Raw genomic sequence first — 11,789 nt, 5'->3', positions numbered from 1 at the left:
GAATTTCTGCTTCGAAAAGACTTTTAAGTTCTAAGTCTTCTGGCAAAAACATTGGAACACCAAACAGTAACTCAAACGGCGTTCTCTGAGTGCTTCTGGATATGGTAGAGTTAATGGCACCTTGAACACGACTTACAAACTTGTACCATTTCATCGGGTCCTCTAAACTTAGCTTCGCAAGTACTTCAATAATGATTTTGTTTAGACGCTCGACCTGGCCATTTCCTCTAGGTACTCCAGTTGTTACCATATGATGGGTAATGTTCTTCTTTTCACAGTAGTTCTTGAAGTCATTCGAAGAGAATGCTGCCCCCTTATCCGTGATAACTCGCCGTGGAAAACCAAACGTTTCACTCTGTAGCTCCATCTTTTTGATAACATCTTCCGTATTACAAGCTTTTACCGGATAGATCCAGGTGAATTTGGAAAAAGCATCAACAATGATTAACAGATACTTATATGACTTAGCTGTAGATGGTAGTGGTCCAAGGTGATCCAAATGATATGTGTGTAGTGGTACATCCGGTTTCGCAATTGGGTTTAGCAGACCTTCCAATTTTCCTTGCTTTTTTGAAACCAGAATGCATGCAATGCAATTCTAGACTACACCTTCAACGTGTTTTCTTAGATTAGGGACAAAGTAGTCTTGACGAATAATGGCTTCAACTCTTTGCACACCAACATGCCCCTTTTCATGAACGCTTGTTATAATTTGCTTTCGTAGGCTTTTTGGAACTACTAACAAACGAAGACCATCTGCAAACTTATAAAGCACCTCGTTACGTACTTCAAAATCTTGGTATGGCTGACTCTCCAACAATTTTTTAGTGACCGCACAAAAATCATCAGTTGCTTGTGCTTTTTGTACCGCTTGAAACATTCCATCCTCAACTTTCAATACAGCCGGAAACCTACTTAACGCGTCAACATGACGCATAGCACTTCCTGATCGATGATGAACCTGGCACTGGAACTCCTCAATCTGCATTGCCCAGTTAGCTACCTTACTATTGAGAGTCTTTTTCTCCATTGTGAGTTTGAACGCCTTACAATCCGTGTAGATTTCAAAATCCAGCCCTAGCAAGTAAACTCTTAACCTCTTTAAAGCTTTAATAATAGCCAATACTTCTAAATCGTAACTATGATAACCCCTTTGCGTTTTATTAGTTTTATAACTGAGAAAGAAAACTGGGTGATAATGACCATCATCATGCTTCTGTAACAGAACGGCACCAAATCCTTCCTTGCTCGCGTCCGTATGCAACTGAGTAGGTAGCGACGGATTGAAAAGCTTTAAAATCGGTTCTTTACATAGTCGTTCTTTTAGCTGCTTGAAAGCCATTTCTTGGTTTTCACCCCACACGAATTTCTCTCCTTTTTTGGTTAGGTCTGACAGTGGCTTTGCAATGATGGAGTATCCCTCTACAAACTTCCGAAAAAATCCTGTCAACCCTAAAAAACTCATAACGTGTTGCACCGTTTTAGGTTTTGGGAAGTTTTTAACAGCAATAACTTTTTCTTCTGAAGGTTTTATCGCTCCATTTTCCACAATGTGCCCTAAAAACACTACATTCTTTTGCAAAAATTTGCACTTCTTCCAATTGATCATAAGACCATTTTCTTTACAAATATTTAAGACCTTCACAAACTTCTCTATGCACTCCTTGGCGTCCTTTCCCGAAATAATTATGTCATCAACATAGATTCGTAATAACCCTTCACGTATGGCTTCTCTGAAAATCGAGTCGATTAGCCTTTGAAAAGCAGCAGGGGAGTTGCAGAACCCAAACGGTGCCTTCAAAAATTCCCACTGGCCATCTTGCGTAACAAACGCTGTGAATTTGGTCGAAGACTCTTCTATATCAACATGGAAAAACCCATTGCTGAGATCCAGGGTAATGAAAACATTGGCATCGAAGAGACCCTCCAAAATGTCCTCGACGTTTGATAAAGGAAATCGATCTCGTATAGCCTTTGAGTTAATTTTCCTGAAGTCAATGCATAATCGATAGCTTCCATCTTTTTTGTGAGCTAAAACTACCGGACTTGCATAACAAGAGCTACTCTTTCTAATTATCCCTTCTTTTAACCATGTTTCAATTTGCTGGTTCACAAAATCTCTCTCTTTTGGAGCTAAACGCCTGGGTTTTTCATAAACAGGTATGTCATCTGCTAAAATAATCCGCAACTTTACACTCGATTCGATTGGTTTCATTGGACTATACGCATCTATAATTTCGGTAAGCATTTTTCTATCTTCATAATTTTTCACACCCTTTAAATTTTCGTTAATCTCATCTTTCCCTGAACGATGTACCAAATTTACACGTGCAAGAAATATCTTCTCGTTATCAGGCTCTAACTTATAGGTTATAATTCTTCCCTTGTCTATAAAAATAGCAGCGATATCTAAGATATCCTTTCCAACTAGTATACTTTCTCTCATAAAACAATCAGGTACTATATGAAAGTTCAACTCGTACACTTCCGATTCGATAACCGCTTCAAGTTTCGTATACCCCATCGCTCTCTTCTCGTCGTTGCCAAAATTAGATACTCTTATACCAGGGCCATCATAACTGTCTACTCCAATTTCATCACTCACAGATTTATTCATTATCGTTATGTCGCTTCCAGTATCTAGATGTGCAGTAAACTTCTTCCCTTTTACTTCAACCTGCATAGTTAAATCGCAAACCTTCACTAAGTTAACCTGTAGCTTATTGTCCTTCGGGCCACCTGCACCACCTTGATTCTTCGAAGTTGATGGACAATTAGGAGATATGTGTCCAAACTCACTACATTTAAAGCAACGCGCTCCTTTGGATTTACTTGGGCACTGTCCAGCTAAATGTGACAAGGAGCCACAATTACCACAACGTTTCGAACCATGCCTATCCTTGGACTGCTCTTTACTTTTCACTACTGTATTATGTTCTACTGTTGATCTTTTCTTCTCTTTAGCCTGGTCTGATTTGAGCCTTTCATATGCTTTAAAATTCTCTTTAAGCTCTTTGAAATTCTTCGATTGGTACAACACTGCTTTATTAATCGTATCGTCAGGTATACCAGCAACGACATAACCTATAAGGTGTTGTACTTCAACGTTTCCCCGCAACGATAGTTTTTTCATCCTATACAAATACTCTAACAGGGACTCACTTGACATTTTTTTAGTATTTTCTAATATACGATGAACGTTAACAACCTCTTCTGTTGCAAACTCGGTTTGAAGAACTTCTTTAAATTTTGCCCAACTAACAACACCAGACTCCGCTTCGACAGCCAGCTTAGCAGCACCAGACAGCAACCTCCTTGCGTACAAAAATTTTTGAACCTCATTCCACCTACACACTTCCGATATTTGTTCAAAATCTGCCAACCATTCCTCAATTCGTTTACCCGTTTCGCCTGTGAACTTCTCGAGAGATTCCTCAACGTCTTTTAATTGAATGTTATTTTGAACAGGTTTGTTATCTGCTCCTTCATTCATTTTCGATGACGAGAGCTTTTTCTTATCTTTCGAAATTAAACCTACCTGACTACTTTCTTCTTCTTCTTTCTGTTTACTATTTTCTTCTTCTGCTTCACTCTCGACTAACTCAATTTCGTCAATTTTACTAGTCTCTACTGTCTTAAACAATTGGGGAAACTTCAAAATTCTTTCAATTAAATCTGTCTTAACGTTGTATCTGTAAGACAAGCCCTGATCTTTCAATAACTTCTGCAACTGTTTGACAGTAAGCTGAGATAAATTTTCGGACAGGTTCATTAACACACAAATACCGACCAACCGACGAAACCCAATTTCCTTTTTTTTTTTGTTTTTCTAATTTATTTTCGAAAAAGCTTTTTTTTTAAAGTTTACGTAACGTGCGTATGCAAATTTAATTGTGTAATGTATAAAATCTTATAATGAATAATATCAAATATGGTTTTTGTGAAATATGCCTAAATGTTGTATCATGCAAGTGCGGCCGAAAGCTGCTGTATGATTGGTAGTATATAGAAAACATGCGATATAAAAAATAGAAAGATCTCACCCGATTATCTTATGTACTTAATCAGATTATATAATGCAAATGCTTTTATTCTTGAATATTCGGTTTCTTTTCTTTATTTGCAAAAACTTTTCACAGGTTTACTTTTTTTTTTTAATAAATTTAAGCGCCACTTTGTATGAGAATATTATTTTTTTATATTTTTATCCACTTGTCTACGAAACTGTTATACCACTTTTGTTTTGAGGTTTTACCGATGTAAAATTTATTGGTTCGCACTGACACTCAACACTAGGTTAAATTCTTGAAAATGCGCTTTTTTTTTCGACAGCCAGCTTAGCAGCACCAGACAGCAACCTCCTTGCGTACAAAAATTTTTGAACCTCATTCCACCTACACACTTCCGATATTTGTTCAAAATCTGCCAACCATTCCTCAATTCGTTTACCCGTTTCGCCTGTGAACTTCTCGAGAGATTCCTCAACGTCTTTTAATTGAATGTTATTTTGAACAGGTTTGTTATCTGCTCCTTCATTCATTTTCGATGACGAGAGCTTTTTCTTATCTTTCGAAATTAAACCTACCTGACTACTTTCTTCTTCTTCTTTCTGTTTACTATTTTCTTCTTCTGCTTCACTCTCGACTAACTCAATTTCGTCAATTTTACTAGTCTCTACTGTCTTAAACAATTGGGGAAACTTCAAAATTCTTTCAATTAAATCTGTCTTAACGTTGTATCTGTAAGACAAGCCCTGATCTTTCAATAACTTCTGCAACTGTTTGACAGTAAGCTGAGATAAATTTTCGGACAGGTTCATTAACACACAAATACCGACCAACCGACGAAACCCAATTTCCTTTTTTTTTTTGTTTTTCTAATTTATTTTCGAAAAAGCTTTTTTTTTAAAGTTTACGTAACGTGCGTATGCAAATTTAATTGTGTAATGTATAAAATCTTATAATGAATAATATCAAATATGGTTTTTGTGAAATATGCCTAAATGTTGTATCATGCAAGTGCGGCCGAAAGCTGCTGTATGATTGGTAGTATATAGAAAACATGCGATATAAAAAATAGAAAGATCTCACCCGATTATCTTATGTACTTAATCAGATTATATAATGCAAATGCTTTTATTCTTGAATATTCGGTTTCTTTTCTTTATTTGCAAAAACTTTTCACAGGTTTACTTTTTTTTTTTAATAAATTTAAGCGCCACTTTGTATGAGAATATTATTTTTTTATATTTTTATCCACTTGTCTACGAAACTGTTATACCACTTTTGTTTTGAGGTTTTACCGATGTAAAATTTATTGGTTCGCACTGACACTCAACACTAGGTTAAATTCTTGAAAATGCGCTTTTTTTTTTAAATTTTAATTTCACTTGTCTTCACAAACCATAGGACATTTTGTTTTTTAAAAAGTTATAATTTACTTCGCGTTCGCGCATGGGTTTTGGTTTATTATAGTTTTAACCGTTATCCCACTTCTGACACCATGTAGTTTTTTTTTTTTTTTTTTTTTTAAGATTTTCTTTTCCGTCCGTCCGTTCTTAAATAAAATACTTCATTTAATTTGTATAAAAATATTAATTCAATTTTAATTAGGTAGATAAATTTAATCAATAAAAATAAACAATAAAAATTATAATTAGGAAAAATTAACTGATTAACTTGACTTTGACTTTAATTACTTTACACTTTACGCTTTTTAAACTTAACTCCTTGACGATTACTTTACGATTGCTTATTCATTTAACTATATTTTTTACATAGGTTTTTAAAAAAGCTTTTATGAACTGTTCATTATTATATAATTGATTGAATGCTTTTAAAAGTATACACTTTTTGGCTTTACTTTATAATGTTTAGCAAAATGTACTATTCCACATTTATATAACCAATAACAATAAAGTTATACTTAGCAAAGGTGGTGGTCAATGATGTGGTGTGCTGTGTGGTCTCGATCCAAGTGAAAGAGGTTTCCTTTTTTTACTTTTAATCAGCAGCTAGCAGCGAAGACAATTAGCACACTCATTGTAGATTTTCTATCCACGCATATTCGCACTAGTAATTGTTGTTGTAATTTGTGGATGCTGTTGCAACTTGAGAGTGAGCAAGCTGTGCAGGTAAGTTCACCACATCATTGACCAACACAAGTGCAGCAAACAGTGTAACAAATTTAAGTTAAGAAAGAGAATTTAAAGCAAAATTTTAAACAAAATAAACAGATTTGCAACAATATACGATAAGAGGTTGGTTTCCAAACAAAAGCCATATTGATGTTCAAATGGTAGACATGTGCATTCAAGAGGACATAAGCGTCCACAAGTTTTTCTCAAAACCCACCTCTGTCTATCAACTCCTACTCTTACCTCTCCGCGTTGAACATCGGGTGGCTAGTACCTCAACTGGAGATTGGGTTCTAACCCCAGTGGAAAGTTGTTAGGGGCAGCAAACTAGAGAGGGGGGAGAGATGCTTCCACTAAGGTGCATCCCCTTATCCAGACGGTAGCGGACAAATTCTCGAGATGGACTCAACGGTGGCGTCAACTCCTCCAGTAAGGTTGAACAACTTAGTGAACACCTTATAGGGCCTCTACGACTTATTCGGAGCCCAGGCCTATAAAGAGTGGTTTATCCGGCTAACCGTCCTTGGAGTTATACTAAGGACCTGGCCCTCTAGGTTAGGGGTTCTGCCGTCGGGGTTACTTCCTGACCACTTAAAAAATACATTAGTTGCGAAGCACCAACAAGCCACCAAGGACAACGAACCTCTGTACATGGAATGTTAGATCACTTAACAGACCACATGCAGCCAAAAAATTAGCGGAAGCCCTAAACAGCTGCAAAGAAGATACTACCGCCATCCAAGAATTGCGATGGGATTGACCGGGCAATTGCAAACTAAAAGACTGCGATATCTACTACGGTGACTGCTAACGAGAACAAAGACAGCGTCTTTTTGGGTGTGGGTTTGTTGTTGGAACTAGACTCAGGCAAACAGTCTTGAGTTTCAACAGTGTAAGCGAGCGCATCACGACAATCTGCATCAAGGCAAAATCGCCAACATAAGCCTCATATGCGCTCATGCCCCAACAGAGAAGAAAGATGAACATATACCAAAGACATATTCTTCGAGCTCTTGGACAAGACTTATGATCATTGCCGTGGCTATGACATTAAAATTATCTTAGGAGATTTTAACCCCAAGCTAGGAAGAGAATGCATCATTGGTGGCACAATCGGGAGATACAGACTGCACGACACCACCGCCGACAACGGATTCAGGCTGATCGATTTCGTTGCGGGGCGAGAGGTTCTGGTAGCTAGTACGCAGTTCACACATCTTGTTCAATCAACTGTCAACCAGAGTGACCACCTTGCGATCGAAGCACGACATTTCTCCGGTATACTGATTTCCCGAACATTCCGAAAGATCTACATTGACTTGGACCACTACGTTGTTGTAGCCAAGGTCAAGCTACGGATATCCCGATCCCACCTCTGAAGTGCTAGGTTTCACACTGCCACCACAGCAAAACCCATGGTTTGACTACGAATGCCGGGAAACGCACGCAGCGAAGCAACAGGCATACAAACCAAAAACAAACAAACAACAAACCTCCCAAGGGTACCAGCCACAAAACCGAAGCCTGTAAAGACGATCAAGTGAACATCGTAGTAAAACCGCAGTCAATGTTGAGAATATTGAAAGACCACTTCTGCAAATTAAATAACGGCGATGACGAACCGAATTTTGCTGTAAGGGAGATAGAACCACTCAACCTCGGCGACGCAGATCAACAATTCCGCCTAAACCACCTTGACGAAGTGAAGATAGCTATATCTAAACTTAAGTCAAACGAAGCTGCTGGAGCTGACGGCATCGCTGCCGAACTATTCAAAGCAGCAGGCAATGACTTGGTACGGAGCATGCACCAACTCGTCTGCAAAATATGGTCGGAAGAAAGCTTGCCCGATGAGTGGAATCTCAGCATAGTGTGCCCGATACATAAGAAAGGAGACCCTATAAACTGCGCCAACTACAGAGCCATCAGTCTCCTTAACATTGCATATAAGATCCTCTCTGTGAACGTCTGAAGCCGTTCGTCAACAATCTGATTGTTATGACAGCATCTATAGGGAAGAGCTCTACAGAGAAATTACTCGGATACGCAGATGATATTGACATAATTGGAAGACCAAAGCGTGATGCCAGTGGAGCGTTTTTGAGCATTGCGACGGAACCGAAGAAGATGGGTTAAGTGGTAAATGAGGGCAAGACCAAGTATATGCTGTCATCAAAAAAGCACATTGAACAACGACGTCTTGGACAAAACGTCACCATGGACAGCTATAACTTTGAGATAGTTAAGGACTTTGTCTAGGCAATGCCATTAGCACAGACAACGTCACCAGCGCAGCGCTGAAATCAAACGAATAACTTTTGCAAATCGCTTCTTCTCTGGACTTAGAAGGTAGAAGTAAAGTCCTATCTCGAGCATCTAAAATCATCGTCTATAAGACACAAATAATCACGGTTCTCAAAGAAACATGAGAGCGTCTTGGGATGCTTCGAGATGGCTGGGTCATGTGGGGTGAATGGACATAAAGGCACTAGTCCGGAAGGTCTTCGAATGAATCCAGAGGGACGAAGTGATAGTGGAAGACCGCTACTCAGGTAGGTGAAGACCTTAACCAACTTGGAGTGAGAAACTAGAAACAACCAGCTAGCTACCGAGTTGGCTGGAGACGCCCCGTTCCACCCCGAACTGTAGAGCCACCTTAAGTAAGTAAGTAAATTATTGGAACGATAGTAATTTTCGATCGATAAATACATAATTTGCATTTCTAATCAGAAGAAAACACAGTCAAATTTCCATTCAAATATTTGTTTCCAGATTAATTTCAATAATAGCTATAACTGGGCCCTTAGACACACATTTCCTGATTGAAATCAAGTATTCAAGGTTAGAGTTGATAATTGAAAGTTCGACTGACAGGTGGGAATACAATGAAAATGAACCGCTTCCAGTTATGTATGTTTTCAAAATGTAAAATCTACAATTAGTTGTTCATAAAAAAAATGTCATCATTGAATAATTTAAAAAAGTTCTAAATGAAAAGTTTTGGATTAATTACTAACTTTTTTAATAGACAAAATTTTGAACTCATCAGCTACATTTCGACACCAAACATAACAAATTTGACTCTCTTACCAATTTTAAATCGCGAACCCAATTTTTCGCACCAATACGAAATAAGTATAAGTCAATTAAGGTTGGACCATGCTTTAAAATGCTTTAGAACTTTTCAATATGTTAAAATATTTTACAAAATGCAACTGAATTCTCCTATTTAATTGAACGTAGATCACTTAACTATTTATAAACACAAATCTACTTAACCATCCCTAACTTCCGAGGTATCGCCTATACTCGACACCACAAATATAGCAGTTGTTAATCTTATCCTCTTGCTACTTCTAATGTGTTGCTGTAACATGACACACTTAAGTGGTTATATCCGGATGATGTTTCTTAGTCTAATAGTCCATCGCCACTCAGAAAACAAGCGACGTAAACGCAACATTGCAACAAAAATGACGATGTCTTCTTTTTTTTTCTTATTCGAAATTTGATAGCAATTTAATGCTTGAAATAGAAGTACCGCCTGCAAGTCACGATGTTTACTTAACTGTCAGTTTGAATTACATGCTTCTTTTTCACAACATGTGCTCTTGTAGAACGCAGCGCCTGGTGGCGACGAATAGCGGTGGGTAAATCACAATCGTTTAAGATCCAAATTAGGGTGGCTTGTTGGTGTAATTGACTTCTAGGAGCTGGAAGCTAAAGATACGAGTACCTACTCTGAAACTGATATATACAAAACTGCTGACAGAATGGAGTACCATTGCGATGATAGTTGGAATAGCTTGGTCTGTGTACTTTAGTATTTCAAGAAGTCATCAAAGGATATTGTGGGAGATGCGCGCCATTCTTGATTAGCTACTAAGTGCTAACACGCTTCAATTTTTATGATGACAACAAGAAAAAAGGGATAATGTAATGAATTTATACTCTTTTGATTTTATTTTCCAAATTTAGTGATAAAGGGTGATTAACTTAAGAGAGTTTTTATGTTTTGTCATAAATGGGAGGGTTGTGCAGATACGTTACGTTTTGGATGCATTAAGAGCCCTGGGAAAAAGAGATAAGATACTTATTTTAAAAATTACTCGATCTGGGTGATCCTGTCACATATGATGGTAATAAGTTTTTGTTTAAACAAAGATGAAAATAATTTTGAAACTCGAACAATTTAATTGAATATGTATTACGCATGATATAAATTAGACCATAAGACTATATCCTTGGTATGCTTTCAAAAGAGTTCGAATCACAAAATTGTGTTTTTGAGGTATTGAACAAGTAGTTACGATTTGAAAGTGGACACTTTAAAAAACTGTTTGTAACTTGTGTAAATTTACCGATTTGCATCTTATTCAGAATTCAGAGCTTTATTTCTGATGATTTTGCTTGTTTTTAAACTTTTGTACCAGTGATTAAACTCATTCGGGATGGATCCTGACTTGCACAGAGAAAGTAAATCTTTTAACTTTTCTATATGTACTTAACGGAAGGTTGTTTTCATACAGCTTGTTGATATTAACTTCTTACAAATTCATGGCCTACCTTTTACCGAAAACCCGTAATTCCTTATAAGTTCCATTGTGGTCGTACTTGTACTGGATTACATCAGACGTACTATTTTGGTACCTAAAAGATTTTACCTTCAACCAAATCACTTCTTCTTCGCTTTAATCCAAATTGTTATTTTGTGTGTTCTCTGATAGATCTGATAGATCTGATAAATGCAGAAAATCATTATACCGCATTTGGGTTATATTAAACGGATTTCCATTGCTTTTGAGTCTCGAATCGTATTACTGAAAATTTCTTCTTCTTCTTTTTTTTGATAGCATTAAGTGCGTTTTTTTGGTGTTCCATATATAGTACAGTGAGAAATTGCCAACAAAACGATCCACAGTAGCCAGATTTTTGTATTTAAAAATTGGTACAGTTGAAAGAATTTCTGTCAGAATAATAATAAAAAAAGAGGCTGGGATGCGACCCACACTGATAACTTCCCATCCCGACTGTCGATTTGTCTTGCTTAAAAGATTGTCTATATGTACTTGTATCAATTTTTACCAAATTTGCGTACTATTTTTTGTAGATTTTATTTTTTATGATTAAACGGACTGTTGGATTTTTATATAAAAATTACTGAATATCGAAAACATTATAAAATATAAATAAAATGAATTTGAAGCCAATATTTTGAATTTTTGAAAAGCTATTTGAGTCGAAAGTAAATTTTTACCAAGTTTTAGTATTGTTTTTTTTTTTGTAAAAAAACTGTCAACTCGATTTTTTTCAAAATTTTACCGAATGGTGAAAACAATATTTTTTATAAGATAGAATTAGTTTGAAGCCAATATCTACAATTTTTGAAAAGATATTTGAGTCGAACATCAATTTTTACCAACTTTTATACATTTATTTTAGATTTTTATTTTTTGTAAAAAAAATGTAAATTCTATTTTTCTCAAAATGTTTCCAAATGTTGAAAACAATATTTTTTTATAAGAAAAAATTAGTTTGAAGCTATTATCTTAAATTTTTGAAAAAATATTTGAGTCGAAAATCATTTTTTACCAACTTTTGTTAATTTTGTATCGGTTTTTATTTTTATTTGTAAAAAGCCGTCAATTCGTTT

This window comes from Eupeodes corollae, chromosome 1, assembly GCF_945859685.1.
Source record: "Eupeodes corollae chromosome 1, idEupCoro1.1, whole genome shotgun sequence".
NCBI classification, from domain to species: Eukaryota; Metazoa; Arthropoda; class Insecta; order Diptera; family Syrphidae; genus Eupeodes; species Eupeodes corollae.
Note: the sequence above shows the minus strand (reverse complement) of the source record.